Source organism: Mauremys reevesii, linkage group 5 (genome assembly GCF_016161935.1).
Source record: "Mauremys reevesii isolate NIE-2019 linkage group 5, ASM1616193v1, whole genome shotgun sequence".
Taxonomy (NCBI): domain Eukaryota; kingdom Metazoa; phylum Chordata; order Testudines; family Geoemydidae; genus Mauremys; species Mauremys reevesii.
This window is the reverse complement of record NC_052627.1, coordinates 137,584,990-137,604,886: the sequence shown is the minus strand read 5'-3', so window position 1 is coordinate 137,604,886 and position 19,897 is coordinate 137,584,990. Positions and strand designations below refer to the sequence as shown.

The 19,897-nt window shown below is 48.5% G+C and overlaps 1 protein-coding gene and 1 long non-coding RNA gene across 2 annotated transcripts in view; one reads left to right on the top strand and one right to left on the bottom strand.

Moving 5' to 3' along the window:
* Nucleotides 1-19,897, top strand: part of LOC120406479 (C-type lectin domain family 4 member K-like) — a 150,434-nt gene that overhangs the window by 19,759 nt on the left and 110,778 nt on the right. The window lies entirely within an intron of this gene.
* Nucleotides 330-15,016, bottom strand: LOC120406483. The gene is made up of 3 exons (XR_005599308.1): nt 14,825-15,016; nt 2,684-2,837; nt 330-451 (listed from the first exon to the last, which is right to left on the bottom strand). It is a non-coding gene; the product is annotated as an uncharacterized LOC120406483 (long non-coding RNA).

Sequence of the window (19,897 nt, the reverse complement as noted above, 5' to 3'; positions counted from 1 at the left end):
GCTTGTCTCCCCTCTCCTCCAAGAGCTCTCCACTCCAGCTCCCTGTTTTCAGCTGTTTGCTGGCTCCAGGGCAGGGACAGGGCAGGGACAGAGCAGGGAATTAAACCCAACAATCTGAGCTTAGAAAGTTTGTGCTAGTATCAAACCAGCAGGGCAAGATCTTACAGCTCCATTCAAACTCCCTGGAGCAGGAGATTTATTTGGAGGGACAGACTGGAAACGCAGTTGGTATTCTGCTGAAATGTGGAGGTGTCCCCCTCCCCTCCAGTTGACCTAGCTGGCCTGTATGGAAGTTGGCATACGTTGGGCATGGAGCTGCAGTTGAACTTACCTAGAAGTATCACAGCAAGGAGGGACGTGGCCAGGGCCAGACCCAGGAGGAGAAGGACAGCAGTGACGATGATTCCCCGTGCCCTGTGCCGCCAAAGGACCGATGTCTCAGGAGGGTTTCCTTGAAGGAGAAGAAGAAACGTATCCATGGAAAGTTACAGCTCAGATGCCATTGACCGAGGAAACTCCACCCCCAGATCCAATAACTGTTCCGTAACACCATCCTCTTTGGAACCGCCTTTCAGGTGGTTGAAAGCAGCTATCAAATCCCCCCTCCCTCTTCTCTTCTGCAAACTAAACAATCCCAGTTCCCTCAGCCTCTCCTCATAAGTCATGTGCTCCAGCCCCCTCATCATTTTTCTTGCCCACTGGACTCTTTCCAATTTTTCCACAACCTTTTTGTAGTGTGGGGTCCAAAACTGGACACAGTACTCCAGATGAGGCCTCACCAATGCCGAATAGAGGGGAATGATCACGTCCCTCGGTCTGCTGGCAATGCCCCAACTTGTACAGCCCAAAATGCCTTTAGCCTTGGCAACAAAGGCACACTGTTGACTCATATCCAGCTTCTCCTTTGTCGTTGCATAGAGCCTAGCTGAGCTCAGTGCGTAGCTGCCGCTGTCTGCAGCTGCACCCTCCACTTCCATCAGCCCCATCTCCTGCCTGTCTCCTGACCCTTCCACTGCATCTCTTATGTGTTCAAATCCAGAACAGCTGCCACACGGCATCTGGATTGCACTGAAACCAAAGGGGATAAACAGGCCCTTGTTCAGCTGAGACCTGTACAACCAAACATAAGAATGTGAAAACGGCCAGACTGGGTCAGACCAAAGGTCCATCTACCCCAGCATCCTGTCTGCGGACAGTGGCCAGTGCCAGGTGCCCCAGAGGGAATGAACAGAACAGGGAATCATCAAATGATCCATCCCCAGTCGCCCATTTCCAGCTTCTGGCAAAGAGGTTAGGGACACCATCCCTGTCCATCCTGGCTAACAGCCAATGATGGACCTGTCCTCCATGAACTTATCTAGGAACTCTGTTGTGGTCCTGGCCTTCACAATATCCCCTGACAAGGAGTTCCACAGGTTGCATTTTGTGAAGAAATACTTCGTTTTGTTTGTTTGTTTTAAACCTTCACTTGGTGACCCCTAGTTCTTGTGTTATGAGAAGGAGTAAATAACACTTCCTTATCTACTTTCTCCACACCAGTCATGACTTTATAGATCTCAGTCATATTCCCCCTTAGTTGTCTGTTTTCCAAGCTGAAAAGTCCCAGTCTTATTAATCTCATCTCATATGGCAGCCGTTCCATACCCCTAATCCCTTTTCTGAACCTTTTCGAATTCCAATATATCTTTTTTGAGATGGGGCAACCACATCTGCACGCAGTGTTCAAGACGTGGGTGTACCATGGATTTATACAGAGGCAATAGGATATTTTCTGTCCCTTTCTTAATGATCCCGAACATTCTGTTCGCTTTTTTGAAGCCGCTGCACATTGAGTGGATGTTTTCAGAGAACTGTCCACAGTGACTCCAAGATCCCTCTCTTGAGTGGAAACAGCTAATTCAGACCCCATCGTGTTATAAGTACAGTTGGGATTATGTTTTCCAATGTGCGTTACTTTGCATTAATCAACATTGAATTTCATTTGCCATTTTCTTGCCCAGTCACCCAGCCAAAGCCCTGAGAGGGGCCCCTTGTGCTGGGAGCTTTAGGAAAACAGCCTGGTCCTTATCTCAGCTCTTCCAGCTCCATTTGCTCCTTGTCCTTGGAGGAACAGGCTCCCTTCCCTTCCCTCCCCATCCCCGAGCCCTGGGGAAAACCCTTCTCTGCTAACACAGCTACATCTCCTTGCCCCTGCTCACGTTTAGACGCGTGTGCTCGGGCAGGGAAGGGGCAGAGGGTAAGGAAAGGAGGTGTCACTGTGAAATGGGGGGATGAGAGGGAGCTGGTCCCCAGAGATGGGCGCTGTGAGGATTCGACCCTGGTGATCTCCTCCTGGGAGAGGCTGATGGTGGCAGTGAGCTGGGGAGGGGGAGCCTGGCTGGCTTTTATGGCCAGCCCATGGCACTGCGCTGCCCGGCAGGAGGCCGGGATGCCGTGCAGGGACTCCCATCTCTCCCCCTGTGCCCTTCTCCCGCTGGGGACTGGCAGGGGAGAGAACGCACTGGGAAGCACTGACCGAGCACCCTCCCCCACTGCCCGTGGTGCTGTCTGGCCAGCACAAGGCTGAGCTCTGGGTTCGTGGTCAGTGGAGCAAGCGATCGCTGCCCAGGACGCTCTGCAGAGACCACAAAGCCAAGGAGAGGCCAGCGGGAGTCCAGGGTCCGGTGCAGCCTCTTGTGCTTACCTTTGGGCTGGGGAGCAGCTTCCGTCATCGGCATGTTCTCATAGATATTGTCCCTGGCCATTGTCCTGCCTTCGCGCTGAGCCGAGCCCCTGATCACTGGCCTGTGGGTCCTTTCAGCAGCCTGCTGGGTTAGAGCCTCCCTCTGACAGCAGCCCTGGCCCAGAAATAGAAATGGGAAGTGATGCCTGGTGGTTGGATGAGGGAAGGAGGGGTAGTGGGAGGTGTGGAGATAAGAGATGGTTGCACGGGGGAGGGAGGTGGAGGGGGAGGGCATGGAGGGGAGAGACAGGTGGATGGGGGAAGGAGGCGTGAGGGAAGCGGATGACAGCGCTCTGTCGGCAGCGCCTGGCCATAGGTGCTGGATCTAGGGGGGCTGCCGCACCCCCTGGCTGGAGGCGGTTTCCATCACATGCAGGGTTACAGTTCGGTTCAGTGGCTCTCAGCACCCCACTATTCACATTGTTCCAGCCCCCTGGGCCCAGCCTTTCATGGCCCCCTCTTGCGGGTGGGGCTCTGGCGAGAGCGTAAAGGCATCATCCCCGTGCGCGGCGCGTGCGATTGGCTGTCGGAGGTCGTGCAGCAGAGGGGCTGGGCCTGGGGCAGCCTGGGCCCTCTCCCCTCCTGGGATACCCCCAGCTCCGCCCCAGCCATGGCATCCTGCTCTGTGTCCTGGGCCCACTTGTGTTGTGGGGCCTCCAGCATCATCCCGCTGAAGCACGGTGAGGGGCAGGCTGGGGGCAGTGTGGGGCCAGGCCTGTGTTCTGCTCCTTGCCTCCGGACCATGTCCTCTCCCCCCCGACCATGACGCCCTGGGCAGTCACCCACATCGCCCGCCCCGAAGGCCGGCCCTATCCTGGGGCATCCACGACTGTCCAAATCTGCATCTTGTTCCTATGTGTGACCATCCACGGGTGGGATTTCTGCTGGCCAAAGAGACAGACCCTGCTCGCTGCTCCGGCGGTAACATGGGATGAGAGGGGGCACGTGTGGAATCAAAGGTTAGCGTGTTACACAAGCACTCCTGGTGAGTACGAGCAGCACTGGCACAAGCAGCCAAGTGGGCACATGCCCAGCGATACACAAGCGTTGGTGGCTGAGCGCCGACATGACTTTGTAAGCGTGACACGGCCTCGGTCCCCATCTCTGGGGCTGTACAGGAGGTTTCCAGGAAGGACAAGCAGCCTTGCTGGCTTTTTCCTCTCCACTGATGACTCCCAGTTTGTCGAGTTTTGCTGGGAAACTTCCCCAGCCAGGCTGAGTTCAGTCTCCAGCTCCCTAGGTGAGACCAGTCCCCACATGCTCAGCTCTGCTCTGGCTGCGAGTCCAGGGCTGCTGCCTGCTGGGGGGGTGTCTGGGCGCTGGGCTAGGAGACGACAGTTTGCAGTTTAGTGTAGTTGTGTAACCTGCACCTTGAGCCCTGCACCCCTTTGTGGGGAGGGGAAATCCTGGGACCGACGCAGCCTGACTCCTGCCTGAGGAGGATCCCGGCCAGCAGAGACCAGCCCCTCTGCAGTGACCGAGGGGTCCAGAGTCAGCTCTGACCCGGAGAGTCCAGAGGGGGGACACATACATTTGGACCCCCCCCCCCCCAGAGACTGGGACATGATCAGTGTGAGGTCAGAGGGGAATGCTCGGAAGGTGTGGCCCAAACTCCACACGTGAGTGTTGTGTTGTTACCTTGCACTGAAGTACATGTAACAGTAACAGCACCTGGAGTCTCTGTAAGGAACCCCACAGATTTACTGCCGAACCGGGCTGCTGAAGGGCCTGAACAGTGTCCCACATACTGTCTGCGAGGGGCTGTGTGTGTGTTAAACGTTCGCTCACTAAGAAATTGTCTGGGACTCTCTGAGCTGACTGGCAGCTGTTGTTAACCCCTACAGGCAGGGGCTGGTACCGTAGCTCTGAGCTTCAATTCTGTGCAATACGTTTCTTTTTTGAAGCCCTGAAAAGACAGAGCTCAGGCCTGCGCTTCAGCAGGGAGTTGTGTTGAGAGGCAGGGAAGGGGGGTGTCACGGTTACACATAATTCTGCCTCTGCCTCCCCCAGGGCATTGCATCTGTGTCCTGTTGCAGCCCGGCCTGACTCCTGGCAGCGGCTTCCCCCTCCCCTGCCAGGTGGGTGGTGTCAGGGGCGGGCTGGCCCTTTTAGGGAATTTGGGCTCAGCCCCATCAGTGTGCAGTTAGCCCCCACCTCAGTGATGGTTTGGGATGCTGGCTGGATCAGACATCAGGTGATGGTAGCCTGGGGTAGGGGCAGGGCTGCTTGTAAAATGGAGCCTGCTGTCTCACAGAGGGGAGAAAAGGGGCTCAGAAAGACATAGGGGGCTGGTGGGTGAGGCCCAGAGTCTTGCAAGGAGCTGGTAGAGCTCCCTCACTCAGAGAGAGCTGGTGCCTGGTGCCCTGATAGACGGGTAAAGAGCAGAAAGAGACCTGTGGAGGATCCAGACGGGATCCTGGGAGCACCTTCCCCCACACCAGCCAGAGGGAAAGGCCTGGCTGGAGCTACCTGAGTGAGGGCCAGGAGCCAACCCTTAAGGCCTGGTTGTCACTGCAGAAGAGGGACCTTAACTCAGAGAATCATAGAACCATCGAGTTAGAAAAGGCTGCAAGGGTTGTCTAATCTAACCCCTGCCAAGTTGCCAGGTTTGCTGTGTCTAAACCATCCCAGACAGTCAGCGAGCCTTTGAAACCCTCCAATGACAGAGCTTCCACAACCTCCTAGGCATCTGTTCCATTAACCTCCTGTTCTTACAGTGAGGAAGTTTGTCCTAAGATTTAATCTCGATCTGCTGTGCTGTAGTTTGAACCCATAGCCCCTTGTCCTGCCATCTGTGGCAAAGAGAACAACTTTTCTCCATCTTTCTTATGTCAATCTTTCAAGTGTTTGAAGCCTGCTGTCATATCCCCAACTAGTCTCCTCTTTTCCAAACCAAAATACCCAGTTCCTTCAGTCTTTGCTGAGACACCTTGCATTGCATTCCATCCCTCTGACCATCTGTGTCCACCTCTGGATACTCTCCAGTTTCTCTACATCCTTTCTATACATTGGTGACCAGAATTGGACACAGTTCTCCAGCTGAGGCCTACCCAGCACTGAGTAGAGTGGTACTGTCACCTCCTGTGACTTGCATGCGAGGCCTCTGTTAATGCAACCTAAAATTGCATTTCTTTTTTCTGAAACAGCATCGCATTGCTGACTCATGTTGAGGTTGGGATCCAGCACAACTCCCCGGTCCTTTTCAGCAGTGCTGCTGCCAAACCAGTTTCCCCCCATTCTGTATTTGTGTATTTGGTTGTTCTTCCCTATGTGCAGCACCTTACGTTTGTCTTTGTTAAATTTCATGTTGTTGTCTATAGCCCAGTTCTCCAATTTACCAAGATCCCTCTGAATTTTAGCTTTGTCCTCCAAAGTGTTGTAACCCTTCCCTCCTAGCCTTGTGTCACCTGCAAACTCGATCCGTGTGCTCTCACCTACACTCAGTGTATGGGGAGATTTTGGCAAACCAGTGAAGTGCCTGAAACCACTATGGCTTAGTGCTAAAAGCAGGGTGTAAAGTGGTCATGCAGCAGGCTTAGCTTGACCAAGGAAGGAGGGGAGGGGGTTTTTGGTCCCACAGAAAGGGCAGCTTGACCCCATGTCCTTCCTGATAAGAACTGTGTTGAAGTTGCTGATGCAGGCATTTTAGAGGAGCAGGATGTGCCCTCAAGAATGTTTCTGACAGAGTCTCAAGGCTGCAAACTCTGGGAAAAAACCCCACCTGATTATTGATTAATCAGAAGGAAGCCTCTTGCTGGGCCATTGAAATTGCTTGCTGAACAAGTTTTCTTTAAGGGACATGTCATTGTGTTATAAATAAGGGGAAAAACTTTGAGGTAGGGGGACCCTTCAGGACTGGTCTCTCCCTCTGGAAGCATCTTGTGTTCCCCACCGTCAGACAGGCTGCCGCTGTGCCACTCGAGAGCCACACTCAGCTTCGGTAATTATCGAGGGGTGGGGATGTTTTACTAACCTGTTGCGGACGTGTGTGAGTGCTTGAGACTAAGTAAAGTTTAGCTTGAAGTGAAAGCACTCTTGTGTTGTCCTGTTTGTGCAGCCATCTATCGGTCAGATGCCCCGGACGGCCGTGTGTCCCGTGATTTATTTCTGACACCACCTCACACTGGGTAAACGTTACCAAGAGCTTTGGGTTGAAAGGACCCCGGGTAACAGAACTTGGAGGCCCGAGTGAGGATTGGTAGAGAGGAAGGAGATGGGTGGTACAAAGAGTTTGTAGTTTGTCCATTGCAGTAGGAGGTAAAAGACGACAGGGTGGGGTCGCTCCCTACAAGTTCCTGTGTCGCAGTTCGCGAGTTAATTTCTGGATACAGTCCGTTACTGGGACTCAGAACTCAGGCTGATTGTCTGCTCGCGTGGAGAAATTATGTCCAGAGACAGGGAACCAACTCCAGGACACAACCCCAAAGATCAGAGCTGCCAGACCTTAACACTCTGTCAATGACACCGTGGAGAAACTGGAGTCCCCCAGATGGACCTGGCCATCAAGAAAAGTTCATCTGTCTTATTGGGAGCGCTGAGCCCTGTATGTGTCGCATGTGCAGTCTGTTTTTGGTGGTTGTTAAGAAATAGAGGTTATGTAGGATGTTACTGTGCAAGACTCTTTCCCTGGTAAAAGACCCTGTAAACCCACAAAAGATTAAGCCCTGAGCTCACAAGGAAAGGGTGTTTGCCCTGAGTCCACAGGGACAGGGTATTTGCCCGGAGCCCATGGAGGGGTAAAGTTAGGTGCTTTCGCCTGGAGTCCTAGGAACTGGGGAAAAGTGGGTGTCCTTGAATGTGTGAGTAACAGAGAATTTTGTGCAGGTAAGAAGTTTGGTGGCGAGAACGCAGGCAGCCTAAGGTCTTTTGGACTGAACTGGTAGAGCCTAACAGCGTAAACAATAGCAAAGTACCTGGGCCTTGTGTCAGGAAGGGTCACTGCCTGTCTGGCAGAATGGCCACCCCAGAGCAAGAGAGGAAGGGACCAGGAGGGTGGGGCGGTTGAGGGTGGTTAGTGGGACAAAGCCTGTGCCCCTGGGAAGGGGCGGTTCAGCGAGGAAAGCAGGATCAGGCCCAGACAAGCAGGCAGGCAACAGACAAGGAGATTGGAAAACGGGCTGGGAGCCCTGAGGGCAGAGTGGCAGGAGTAAGGGAAGGAGCAAGTCCCGGCCTGGGGAAGTCAGGTCCCTGGGGCAATACTGGGAATGGTGAAATGTGAGTTGATGGAGGCGTCATTCTGGGAGACAAACGAGTGAGTTAAGGGAAGAGAGTGAGAAGTTAATGCTGCAGAGGCTGGAGGGAATGAAGCAGTTGAACCTTGTGAAAAAGAAAAGTGTCACAGGAAGCGAATTCTTGGTGTCTTTGCAGCCGTTCTGAAGGGAAAATGGGCCCTTTTCCAAAGGAAGGTCTGTAAATAAGCCAGGCAATAAGACCATCTGCTCTGAATCATCTGACCAAACAATTTAGTCAAATTCGCTAGAAGAACATAAGGGGTTTCTATTGGAACTGACCTGCCCCACAACGTACAGCAATGTGATCTATGGGCAACTGTGTGAACAGTAAAGCAGTGTAAGGGATGTTAAGCAAAAGAGGATGGATGGATATGTGTGTGTGTGTGTGTGTGTGTGTGTGTGTGTGTGTGTGTGTGTGTGTGTGTGAACATATTGTGTAAATATGTGGAGTGTTTCAATTGGTTTTTGTTTTGTTTTTAAATAACGCCACTAAAAAGCCATCTGAATCTTTCATTCAAAGTTGCAAAACTGCCAGACACTTTCTGCCAGACACAAGTAACTGGTGTTATTTGGCTTTGGTATTTAGCACTTAACCCTTAAGGTACCTCAGTGCTTTATAACATTCAATATCTCAAGTCGTGGCTGCAGCAGGGTCATCAAACCCAGGAGAAGGGGAAGAAATTTTGGATCCTTTTTTTTTCTTTTTGGTAACAAAATAGCAGATAAGAGCTGTAGTAAAAGAAATAAGGAAAAAAGACAGTGCCTCTCTGGAGCAACAGCAGGGGTGAGGTGCACAAAAAAAAGAAGCAACATTAGAAACACTGAGCCTTAAGGTGGCTCTGAATAATCAGATTGTAGTTCGATGAAGGTACATGAAAACTCTGTGAGCACAAAAGAAATAGTTACATCTTATGTAAAAGTTGATATGGCTAATATAATGTTATAGAAGTACAACTATGAAAGGAAGGTGCATTTTTCCCCAGGACATGTGCAGTGTAACCAAAAGGCTCAAATTATAACCCTCCAGAGGAAGGTGGAAAATCAAGTCAAACCTAAAAATATGAGAGGGACAGGTTAACCCCAAGTAGGAAAAAATATCCTTTTTCTGTGTGTATGCAGTGCTGAAATCTGAAGACAGGTACGAAAGGGGTCTGCTTATATGCATGACACCCCTACCTTTTAATTCACCAAAACCCCAAGGATATAATTACATTAAAAAGCCTATGCAAAGATTTCAAGAGAACATTGAACACACTGGCCTCAAAAACAAATTGTCTAAATAAAAGGCATGGTATAACAAGATACTTTTAATAGACTTGATCTTAATATTAAACACTGGGATAAATTTAATGTTAATAAGTACCCTGTAACAATGTATAGTGCGTATGATTTTTGGAAAAACCTCTAAGGTCATATCATAGAATCATAGAATCATAGAATTCAAGATCAGAAGGGACCATTATGATCATCTAGTCTGACCTCCTGCAAGATGCAGGCCACATAAGCCGATCCACCCACTCCTTAGCAAGTGAACCCTGCCCCATGCTTGGAGGAAGGCGAAAAACCTCAGGGCCATAGCCAATCTTCCTGGAGGAAGATATGGTAATGATGCTTCTCATCTATTACCGGTGAATACACTTAAAGCTTAGCACAGCAGAGAAACATTACAAACTTGGTCTGCTGTATAAGAAGGCAAACCGAGGTGCACCACCTCATGAATGTAATGACTGAACAAAGACTCCTCTTTGTTTTTGCTGATACAGACTAACACGGCTACCACTCTGGAACCTGTCACCATGCAAGGCACTGAATTCAGCCGTATGAAGTGGAAATCCATCAACTTCATGAAAAAACTCGTGCAGATACAGACACACATCATCTTCCTTTCCAAACGCAAAGAAATGGACATAATACCAAAGGACTGAAGGTAAAGAATCCATTAAAATCAACATACCACACAGACTATGGTGAGAGATTGTGCCACACTCTCAAAGAAACTGCGGAACCACCTGATCAACATCCTATACAGCAAACCAGAGAGGATCAAGAATGAACTCTTATCTCCTTAGACTGACCTCACCCTTGGTAAAGCAACCCCCTTCCTGTCATGTGTTTACACCTGCTCCTCTATTTTTCACTTCATGCATCTGAGGGAGTGGGCTCTAGCCCACAAAAGCTTATGCCCAAATAAATGTATTAGTCTCTAAGGTGCCACAAGGACTCCTCGTTATTTATGGTGATACAGACTAATACGGCTGCCGCTCTGAAACCGGTGGGATAATAATTCCCCCTAAATCCTTAGAAGGTAGGAGCCATTGAAACCTGGCCTGCCTATAGAATAAAACCACAGGAACGTATGAGGGTAATTCCTCTTTGTTGCCAGCAATCAGCAAGGATATTTGTAAAAGGAAGGGATATTTTAAGCAATAATCTGCTGCCCCCCAAAGGGAGTAGAAAAATGTTCTTTTTGTCTTTCAGAAAATCAGGAAAAGCTGGTACCAGCTGAGGAGCAACAGAATCCATGGATATTTTGTTTCGACAAATATTGTGTTTTGTGTTTTATGTTTTGTCTTGTGTTGTTTGTCTTGTTGCTACCATTGTTGTGTACTGTCTTACAAAAAAAAAAAGAAAAAAGAAAAAAAAGAAAATACTGCATTTGGCAGATGAGGCTTAATAACCAGTTTAACTGTATTTCCAGAAACCAATGCTGCAGAAGGGCGGAGGTCAAGAAACGCCAGCCTGTTAACAGAGAAACATCCTGAGGTGGTAATGGCTCATTTAAAGGCAAAATATGCATGAGATACAAGGTTTAGCTGTTGGGGGGAATAAAAGGATGGATAAATTTTTTTTTAAGGCACAAAGTGAAATTACCAAGGGAAAAAAGGGTATGTAAAAACACTGGTTACTCAAAACTAAGGGTATGTCTACACTATGGGATTATTCCGATTTTACAGAAACCGTTTTTTTTAAAACAGATTGTATAAAGTCGAGTGCACGCAGCCACACTAAGCACATTAATTCGGCGGTGTGTGTCCATGTACCAAGGCTAGCGTCGATTTCGGAGCGTTGCACTGTGGGTAGTTATCCTGTAGCTATCCCATAGTTCCATGATCTCCCCACCCACTGGAATTCTGGGTTGAGATCCCAATGCATGATGGTGCAAAAACAGTGTCGCGGGTGATTCTGGGTAAAAGTCGTCATTCAATCCTTCCTCCGTGAAAGCAACGGCAGACAATCAATTCGCACCCTTTTCCCCCTGGATTGCCCTTGCAGACGCCATCGCATGGCAACCATGGAGCCTGTTTTGCCTTTTGTCACTGTCACCATGTGTGTACTGGATGCTGCTGACAGAGGCGGTACTGCACTGCTACACAGCAGCATTCATTTGCCTTTGCAAGGTAGCAGAGATGGTTACCATCCTTATTGCACCATCTGCTATTGTAAATTGGCGATGAGATGACATTTATCAGTCATTTTGCACCGTTTGCAATTGGAAATTGGCAATGATGGTTATCAATCCTTTTGTACCGTCTGCTGCTGTCATGGGTGCTCCTGGCTGGCCTCGCTGAGGTCGGCCGGGGGTGCATGGACAAAAATGGGAATGAGTCCCTGGGTCATTCCCTTCTTTATGTTTTGTCTAAAAATAGAGTCAGTCCTGCCTAGAATATGGGGCAAGTGTACTAGATAACCAGAGAGCACAGCTGCTCCGTGTCAGAGCCCCAGAGATCCCGCAGAAATGATGAGCTGCATGCCATTCTAGGGGGTGCCCCTGCAACCTCCACCCATTGCTTCCCTCCTCCCCCAACCCTCCTGGGCTACCATGGCAGTGTCCCCCCATTTGTGTGATGAAGTAATAAAGAATGCAGGAATACGAAACACTGACTTTTAGCGAGATAAAATGAGGGGAGGCAGCCTCCAGCTGCTATGATAGTCCAGACAGCACATTAAAGGGTGGGGGGGGGAGAGGTGCGCAGCCTCCCGCTGCTGTGATAGTCCAGGGAGTACAGAATCTTTTCTTTAGACAAGAAGGGGTCGGGGGGGGGGGGGCTGATGGAGCTCAGCCTCCAGCTGCTATGATGAGGACGGTTACAAAGCATTTTGTACCATCTGCTGGAATGACCAGGAGTCATTCCTATTTTTACCCAGGCGCCCCCGTCCGACCTCACCGAGGCCAGCCAGGAGCACTCATGGGATGATGAGGACGGTTTTCCACTATTTTGCACCATCTGCCATCAGGAAAGATGCAGCACCGCGTCTAACAGCAGGATGCAGTAGACATACGGTGACATTGAAAAAAGTCGAGAAACAATTTTTTTCCCTTTTCTTTCACGGGGGGGCGGGGAGGGTAGATGAGATATAGCCTGAACCACCACGGACAATGTTTTTGACCCTTCAGGCATTGGGAGTTCAGCCAAGAATGCAAATGCTTTTCGGAGACTGCGGGGACTGTGGGATAGCTGGAGTCCTCAGTCCCCGACCCCTCCCTCCCTCCATGAGCGTCCATTTGATTCTTTGGCTTTCCGTTACGCTTGTCACGCAGCACTGTGCTGAGTCCCTGCTGTGGCCTCTGTCTATCATAGCCTAGAGATTTTTTCAAATTCTTTGTCATTTTGTGTTCTGTAACGGAGCTCTGATAGAACAGATTTGTCTCCCCATACAGCGATCAGATCCAGTATCTCCTGTATGGTCCATGCTGGAGCTCTTTTTGGATTTGGGACTGCATCGCCACCCGTGCTGATCAGAGCTCCACGCTGGGCAAGCGGAAATGAAATTCAAAAGTTCGCGGGCTTTTCCTGTCAACCTGGCCAGTGCATCTGAGTTCAGATTGCTCTCCAGAGCGGTCACAGTGGTGACCTGTGGGTTACTGCCTGAAGGCCAATACCGTCAAATTGTGGCCACACTAACACTAATCCGACATGGCAATACCGATTTCAGTGCTACTCCCCTCGTCGGGGAGGAGTATAGAAATCGATTTAAAGAACCCTTTATATTGATATAAAGGGCTTTGTTGTTTGGACAGGTGCAGGGTTAATTCGGTTTAACGCTGCTAAATTCAGCTAAAATGCGTAGTGTAAACCAGGCCTAAGACTTGCCAATTGTTACTTCTTAGTCAACTTCCAGCATGCAAGCCCAGCTGAATGCACCTGGGTGTTGTATGACACTGGATGTAAGGAAAGAAAAGCCATTGCCACACCTTCCCTGATTACTATAAGGGGCAGTACAGTATAGGCCCAGGGAAGGTAGAGCTGCCCTAATACTATCTCAGTGTGAACTACTGAAGATTATTGGAGTTCCCTGGCAGCCATGGGGTGGGCAGCCTACAGAAAAGGCTCCCAAGAAATGTACTGAACTGCTTTGGGTGGAACTGGATTAGAAGCTGGAGTGCAGGATGCTACTAACATAGAGGTATTGGCAAACTAACCAAGTTATGTTCATAAAGTAAATCATAATCTGTATGAGAATAAATGTTTCTGTCATTTTGTAGCAATCAGGGGATGTGAGTTTGACTTTCATGTACCCGGATTTCAATATAATCAGTTAAAAGTGTCTTATACTTTGTATTCTATTGTAACACCTGTACCTCTTGGAATGGATTTAACTGCCTTACAAACATTGCTTGTACACCCTGATTTACAGAACCAGCTAGATACTGCAAAACAGGAAGGGCGCAGAGTCATGGTCACCGTGCATCAGAATGCGGATGAAATTAAACAGGTATTTGCCGGAATTGGCCAAGACCTGTCACACCACTGGTGGGAAGTGTTATTGGGATGGTCCCCCACTGGCACATCCTGAATTTGGCCCTACACCTCATCATAGTAATCTTGGGGTCCCAGTTAGTAGTGGTTTTGTTACCAGCCAAATGACATGCTGGACCTGGCACAAAATCCGGCAGTGGCAAGTCCCCCGACAGATGAGTCAGTGGCTACTGCCACCGGCACTCGTACTCCCGGGAAAGGAGGTTAAAATGATCACTTGTCAGTGCTATGCTGGTGTGCTAAGTATGGGATGCCAACAAGAAGACAATTTGCTCAGTCTCGGTTAAGAGCCTTGAGCTTTCGTTGGATCTCAAGGCAGGTGCATCCAGAAATGGTGTGGCGGCGACCATGTAAAGGCCCCCTTGGGTGAAAGGTGACCTTTAAAGAGGGGAACTGTAGGGGGAGATTTTGGCAAACCAGTAAAGTGCCTGAAACCACTATGGCTTATTGCTATAAGCAGCCAAGGCAACAGGCCGTAAAGTGGTCATGCAGCAGACTTAGCTTGACCAAGGCAGGAGGGGAGGGGGTTCTGGGTGCCACAGAAAGGGCAGCTTGACCCCATGTCCTTCCTGAGAAGAATTGTGTTGAAGTTGCTGATGCAGGCATTTTAGAGGAGCAGGATGTGCCCTCAGGAACGTGTCTGACAGGGTCTCAAGGCTTCAAACTCTGGGAAAAACCCACACCTGGTTAATCCATAATTAGAAGGAAGCTTCTTGCTGGACCATTGAAATTGCTTGCTGAACAAGTTTTCTTTAAGGGACATGTCATTGTATTATAAATAAGGGTGAAATGTTTGAGGTAGTGGGACTCTTTGTGATGTCCTGTTGTGCCATCCATCTAGCAGTCGGACAGTCACATCTCCCCTGATTTATTTCCTGACACCACCTCGCACAGAGTAAACCTTACCAAGAGCTTTCGGTTGAAAAAACCCCGGGTAACGCCAGGTCATTATTGAAGATGTTAAACAACACTGGACCTAGAACTTGACTTAACAAACTTGAGGTAAACTCCTAGTGAAGACGAGGCCGTGTGTAGTTTTCATATAAGTTGTTAGCAAGTCAAGTTAAAGCCTGTGGAGGTGCCTAACAACTAACGTGACAAATATGACCTACCTTGTCTCCATGAGGTTTTAGCTTGAGTTAAGGGCAAACCTTTCTTCCCATCCAGACGAGACCATCCAGAGCTCAGGAGCGCTTCAGGGGACTGCTTAGCATGGCGAGAAAGACTTTCAATTAAAATTAGAATCTTTTGGTTAAACCCAAATGACAAAATCTCCTGCCACACAGAGTACAAAGAGAGCCCAAATGCACGTTCTCTTGACGTTAACACTAAGCTGGGGCGGAACTTGGTTTTAACAGGAAACCCCCCCTTTCCTGCTCTGAAAATATTTCTCACTTTGGCTGAGGATGCAGTAGGGCTGGGTTCTGCCATGCTAATCCACACTGGGTTATACCTTCCTCCACAAGCAGCCTCACTCATTTCAAAGGGACCAGCTGCAAACTAAGGTACTTCTCATAGTGAGTAAAAGGAAGAATCTCACCCTATGGCTTGGTCTACACTACAGAGTTGTGTTGAAGGTGGCAATTTTGCAACAAAAAAACTTCAAAACAGACTTCAAAGAGAAACTGCTGAACTTGAATTAATATGCAAACTAGATACTATTAACTGTGGTCTAAACAAAGACTGGGAATGGTTGGGTCATTACACCAATTGAATCTATTTCCCTATGTTAAGTTCTCCTCACACCTTCTATGGGCCATCTTAATTATCACTTCAAAAAGTTTTTTTTCCTCGTGCTAACGATAGCTCATCTCAATTGATTAGACTCTGCCTGTTGGTATGCATACTTCCACCTTTTCATGTTCTCTGTATGTATAAATATCTCCTGTCTGTGTGTTCCATTCTATGCATCCGAAGAAGTGAGCTTTAGCTCACAGCTCATGCTAAAATAAATTTGTTAGTCTTTAAGGTGCCACAAGTACTCCTGTTTTTTTTTGCGGATACAGACTAACACGGCTGCTACTTTGAAACTACAGAGTTAGACACTGTGGGTTACTTACATCACTGTTGGCTGTCATTCATGGAGCGGTTGTATTGTGACCCTCTGTGACCTTGTAAACCACCAGACAGGAGAGGGACATTAACTGGTGTGACGTGCCCGTCTCCAACAGAAGGTGTTAAATCCTTCCTGACAGGAAAGGTCCATCGATACCGGATGGACTGTTGTGGGATGTGAAAGAGGATAAGATCCATTGGTTGTTCTGCCCTTCCCCCCGGAAGATGAGTCATGCAAGTGGATTCTTCCGTCAGCTGAGTTCATAGCTCAGAGCACATGGCAGTTTCCTTTATATTTTTCTCTTTCATTTAACTCTTTTTAAATGCTCTTTTCTTAACCTAACCTAATATTTAATACACCTTTTAAATTTATCTCAATTTTTTGTATTCGTTAATAACATGCCAAACTAGGCCTTTCAAAACACCTCTCCTTCCTAAACCACGCCCAAAATCTCTTTTCTTTATTGCCTCTATTATTTCAAACTATCCCTTTAAAAACAAAAATCTTTACTTTTCTTTAAATTCTCTCTCTCTATTCTTCAGTAACACGCCAACTAGGCCCTTAAAATCATCTCTCCTTCCTAAACCTCACCATAGAGCTGAGCACGGAGTGGGTAGCCAGGTAGGAGCAGCCCAGCTGGAACTGGGGAGCCTGGGAAGCAGGTCAGCTGGGAGCAGGGAGTCAAGAGCCTAGGGTGTAGCTGGGCTCTAGCCGGAGCTCCCCACACATCCCGGCGTTCTTGTCAATTTCACGGCTCCAGGAACGACAGCCAACTGCCAATGTAAGTAACCCGCCGTGTCTACACAGACAATGTGTTGCCCTGACTACACCAACATAAGCCCTAGGCCTGTGGTGGAGGTGGGGTTGTTATGTCAGTGTAGTAGGGCACTTACATCGGTGAGATCTAAGCTCTGGTGCGGACACTGACATGGAGAGGCCGATGTAAGGCAGCTTGCGTTGATCTAACTCTGTAGTGTAGACCAAGCCAGAGGGTGAGATTCTGCCAATTTTACTCACTATGAAATCCTGTAATTTGCAGCTGGTCCCCTTCAAATGAGTGAGGCTCCCAGACTGACAACGCAGCACCTTTCTCCAGCACCGAGTTCTCTTCCATTGAAAATCACTGGTGGCTGCACCTGTGCCCACACCATGGTGATCAGCGTGGAGTTAAATTACACCTAGGCCTCGTTAGCCTAATGGAGCACCCAGCTGTCAGCTCTTCTTAGATGCTCCAAACCCGTCAGGTCACAGGCAAAAAGTGACCCTGGCATTTCAGCGTATGGGGCGTTACTTTCAGAGCCATCCCTGAGCCAGTGCCCCCTGCAGGGTGTTGGGGGAGATGCGAAAGTGCAAAGACCCGAGACCTTCACCACTTATGATCAATGAAAATTGTTGATGCAGAACCAGGGGAGGTTCCACCTTGGGCAGCTACATTCCCCCGCCTGAATTCCCTCTGCCAGCTCAGCTGCACAGTGAGTCTCCCCTTTCCCATTACAGCCGTGCTGCTCTGCACTGGGACCAGCGCCCATGCTCCAGCCCAGATGTAGCTGCATTTCAGTGCTGGGGGAGTGACCCCGTGGTGTCTGCTTTCTGCAGCGCTCTGTGGGATCCATCACGTGGCCACAAAAGTTACTTATTGTGATGCTGGAGAATCAGGATTCAGAAGCTCCCTGGGCTGGGGGCAGCTGAAGGGCAGGGGAAATGCAGCACTAGAAACCCTGAGCTCCCTGCGTGTGTCCCTGTGACTTTAGCCCAGGTGTCTCACCTCAGTCTCTGCTCCTAGGTGACATGGTGAAAACAGGGATCTCCGGACGCTGGAGGTTTTACGGTGGGAACCTCTATTACTTTTCACAAGTAAGGAAGTCGTGGGATGAGGCAGGTTCCCGCTCTCCTTGGGATTGCGCTGCGCTCTCCCCTCGGTTAGGCTGGGCACGGGGAGGCTGTGGGGCCGGGGGCATGGCCGGAGCCAGCTGCAGTCGGTGCAGTGACCTCAGGGGGCTGTGGGCGAGGCCCATAAGCAGGGCCAGGGAGAAGTTAATGACTGACCCCCGCTGCCCTCTCTCCCCGTTCCTGCGTTCCCATCCCGGGGGTGCCTGGGACGTGCTGTGCCACCTGCTCTGGTTCTGGGCACTGAGATCCGAGTTGCTGCTGCTCAGCATTTGGAGCCACACACTGACTTTGGCTCTTTGCTGGCCTGTCAGGCGTAGGGCAGGTGCTACCCCCGGCTGTCAGAAGCCCTTCGTTACCATGGCCACAAAAGCTGTGGAGAACTCTGAGGGGTGGCTGGGGGGTGCATCGCTTCACTGTGTCATTGCTGGGTGTCTTGGTCCCCTGCCAACAACAGAGTCCACAGAGCAGAACTGAGCTCAGGAATTGGCTGTGGTTCTCCACGGAGACATTAACACTCTGATCCGTAGGTTCTGGGAGGAGAATCAGCCAGACAACTGGGATCAGGGGACTGGAAGAAGAGAAAACTGTGTTAAGTCTCGCTCAATCGCCCTGAATTTGTGGAATGATGCCAACTGCACTCTGCTTTTCAGGTGGATTTGTAAGCAGGCCCATGGACAGGCTGGGTTGTGAGTAGTATATAGCTCGGTAGTATTCATCACCAGGTATTTTTAACCTCCACACCCCATTTAGGACTTATGTCCCAACCTCTGTTCTCCTTTCTTTTGTTGTGAAGGTTTTGTGCCATTGGCCATTTTGGAAAAAAAAAGTTTGATTATTTATTGTTTGTATAGGGGGAATGTTGCGTGTTTGTGCTCTGAAACATTTGCTTGATTGTTTAGAGAGAAAGGCTGAAAGAAGAGAGAGAGAGCTTAAAGATTAATAAAAGAAAGCTTTGGTAAGTGTTAGACTGGAAAAAAAGGAAAGAAAGATTGTTTGGTTAGGTTTAGTAAGGAGAGATGATTTTAAAGGCCTAGTTTGACGTATTATTAAAGAATAGAAAGAGAACTTAAAGAAAAATAAAGATTTTTGTTTTTAAAGGGATAGTTTGGAAGAGATTTTTGGTGAGGTTGAGAAGGAGAGGTGTTTTTAAAGGGCTAGTTTGGTATGTTATTAAAGAATAAAAATATTTGAGATAAATGTAAAAGTTGTATTAAATATAAGGGTAGGTTAAGAAAGAGCATTTAAAAATATTAAATAATATTGAAAAATAGGTTAAAAAGAACACATGGCAAAACAGGGCATTTACTAAGGCAGAGACTATTTAGTAAGCTCATGATAAAAATTTAAAGGTTGGTTAAGAAAGAACCATTTAAACTATTAAATACCAGGATCGGTTAAGAAAAGAGCATTTAAAAAGAGATAAATAAAGAGAAACATATAAAGGTAGGTTAAGAGAGAACAGGGCAAGAAAAGGGAAAAGAAAGCCCCTTTGCAAAGGGCAAAGAGAAACAGCACGTGGTTGAGTCATAGAGAGAGAGAGCAAGCGAGATCTTACCCTTCCGACTGTTCCTGAAGAAAGAGGCAACTTCCCAGGTTCACAGCCCCTCAGGATAGTTGTTGCCACCTTTGGAGCGGACCAATCAGATGCTGTTCTACAGCTGGGTCATAAAGTAAATTTTTCTGAACCAATCCGACAGTCCTGAGGTTTTTAAACAAGAGCCATCTCCCTCCCCACCCCCTTTAACTGCCTTATTCTTAATTTTAAAAAAACAGATCCCAAGCATCTTTCCCGCCATGGTGCCCTTTTACATAGGGGCTTTAATAAAGGTTAAAACCATAAGCCCTTAGTAACAAACAGTTTTTAAAAGTTTTCCATTATGTTTCAGACTAACATTGGTCATTTTTTAGTGAGGACAATTTGAAGCGGCAGCAAAGCCGCTGTGAGCAAAAATAGCATCTGGTGAGTCAGTGGATTAGAGCTTAGAAGGCAGCTTTTCCCCCCACTTTTTAACAAAAGCATGTAAAAGTGATATTAAGTTTTGAAAAGGAATTATCACTTGAAAAGACAAGCCTATATGAAGAGACAGCCCTTTATTTAGCACCTTTGCTTGTGTTTTGATAAAAAATGAGCCTGCAGAAACACCCCAGGGTTAAAAACACAGAGAACCTGTTTATAAAAGTAATTTATAGTGATAAAAAAGTTTTCCCCTCTGTTTTAGTCTAAGGTCGGTCATTTTTT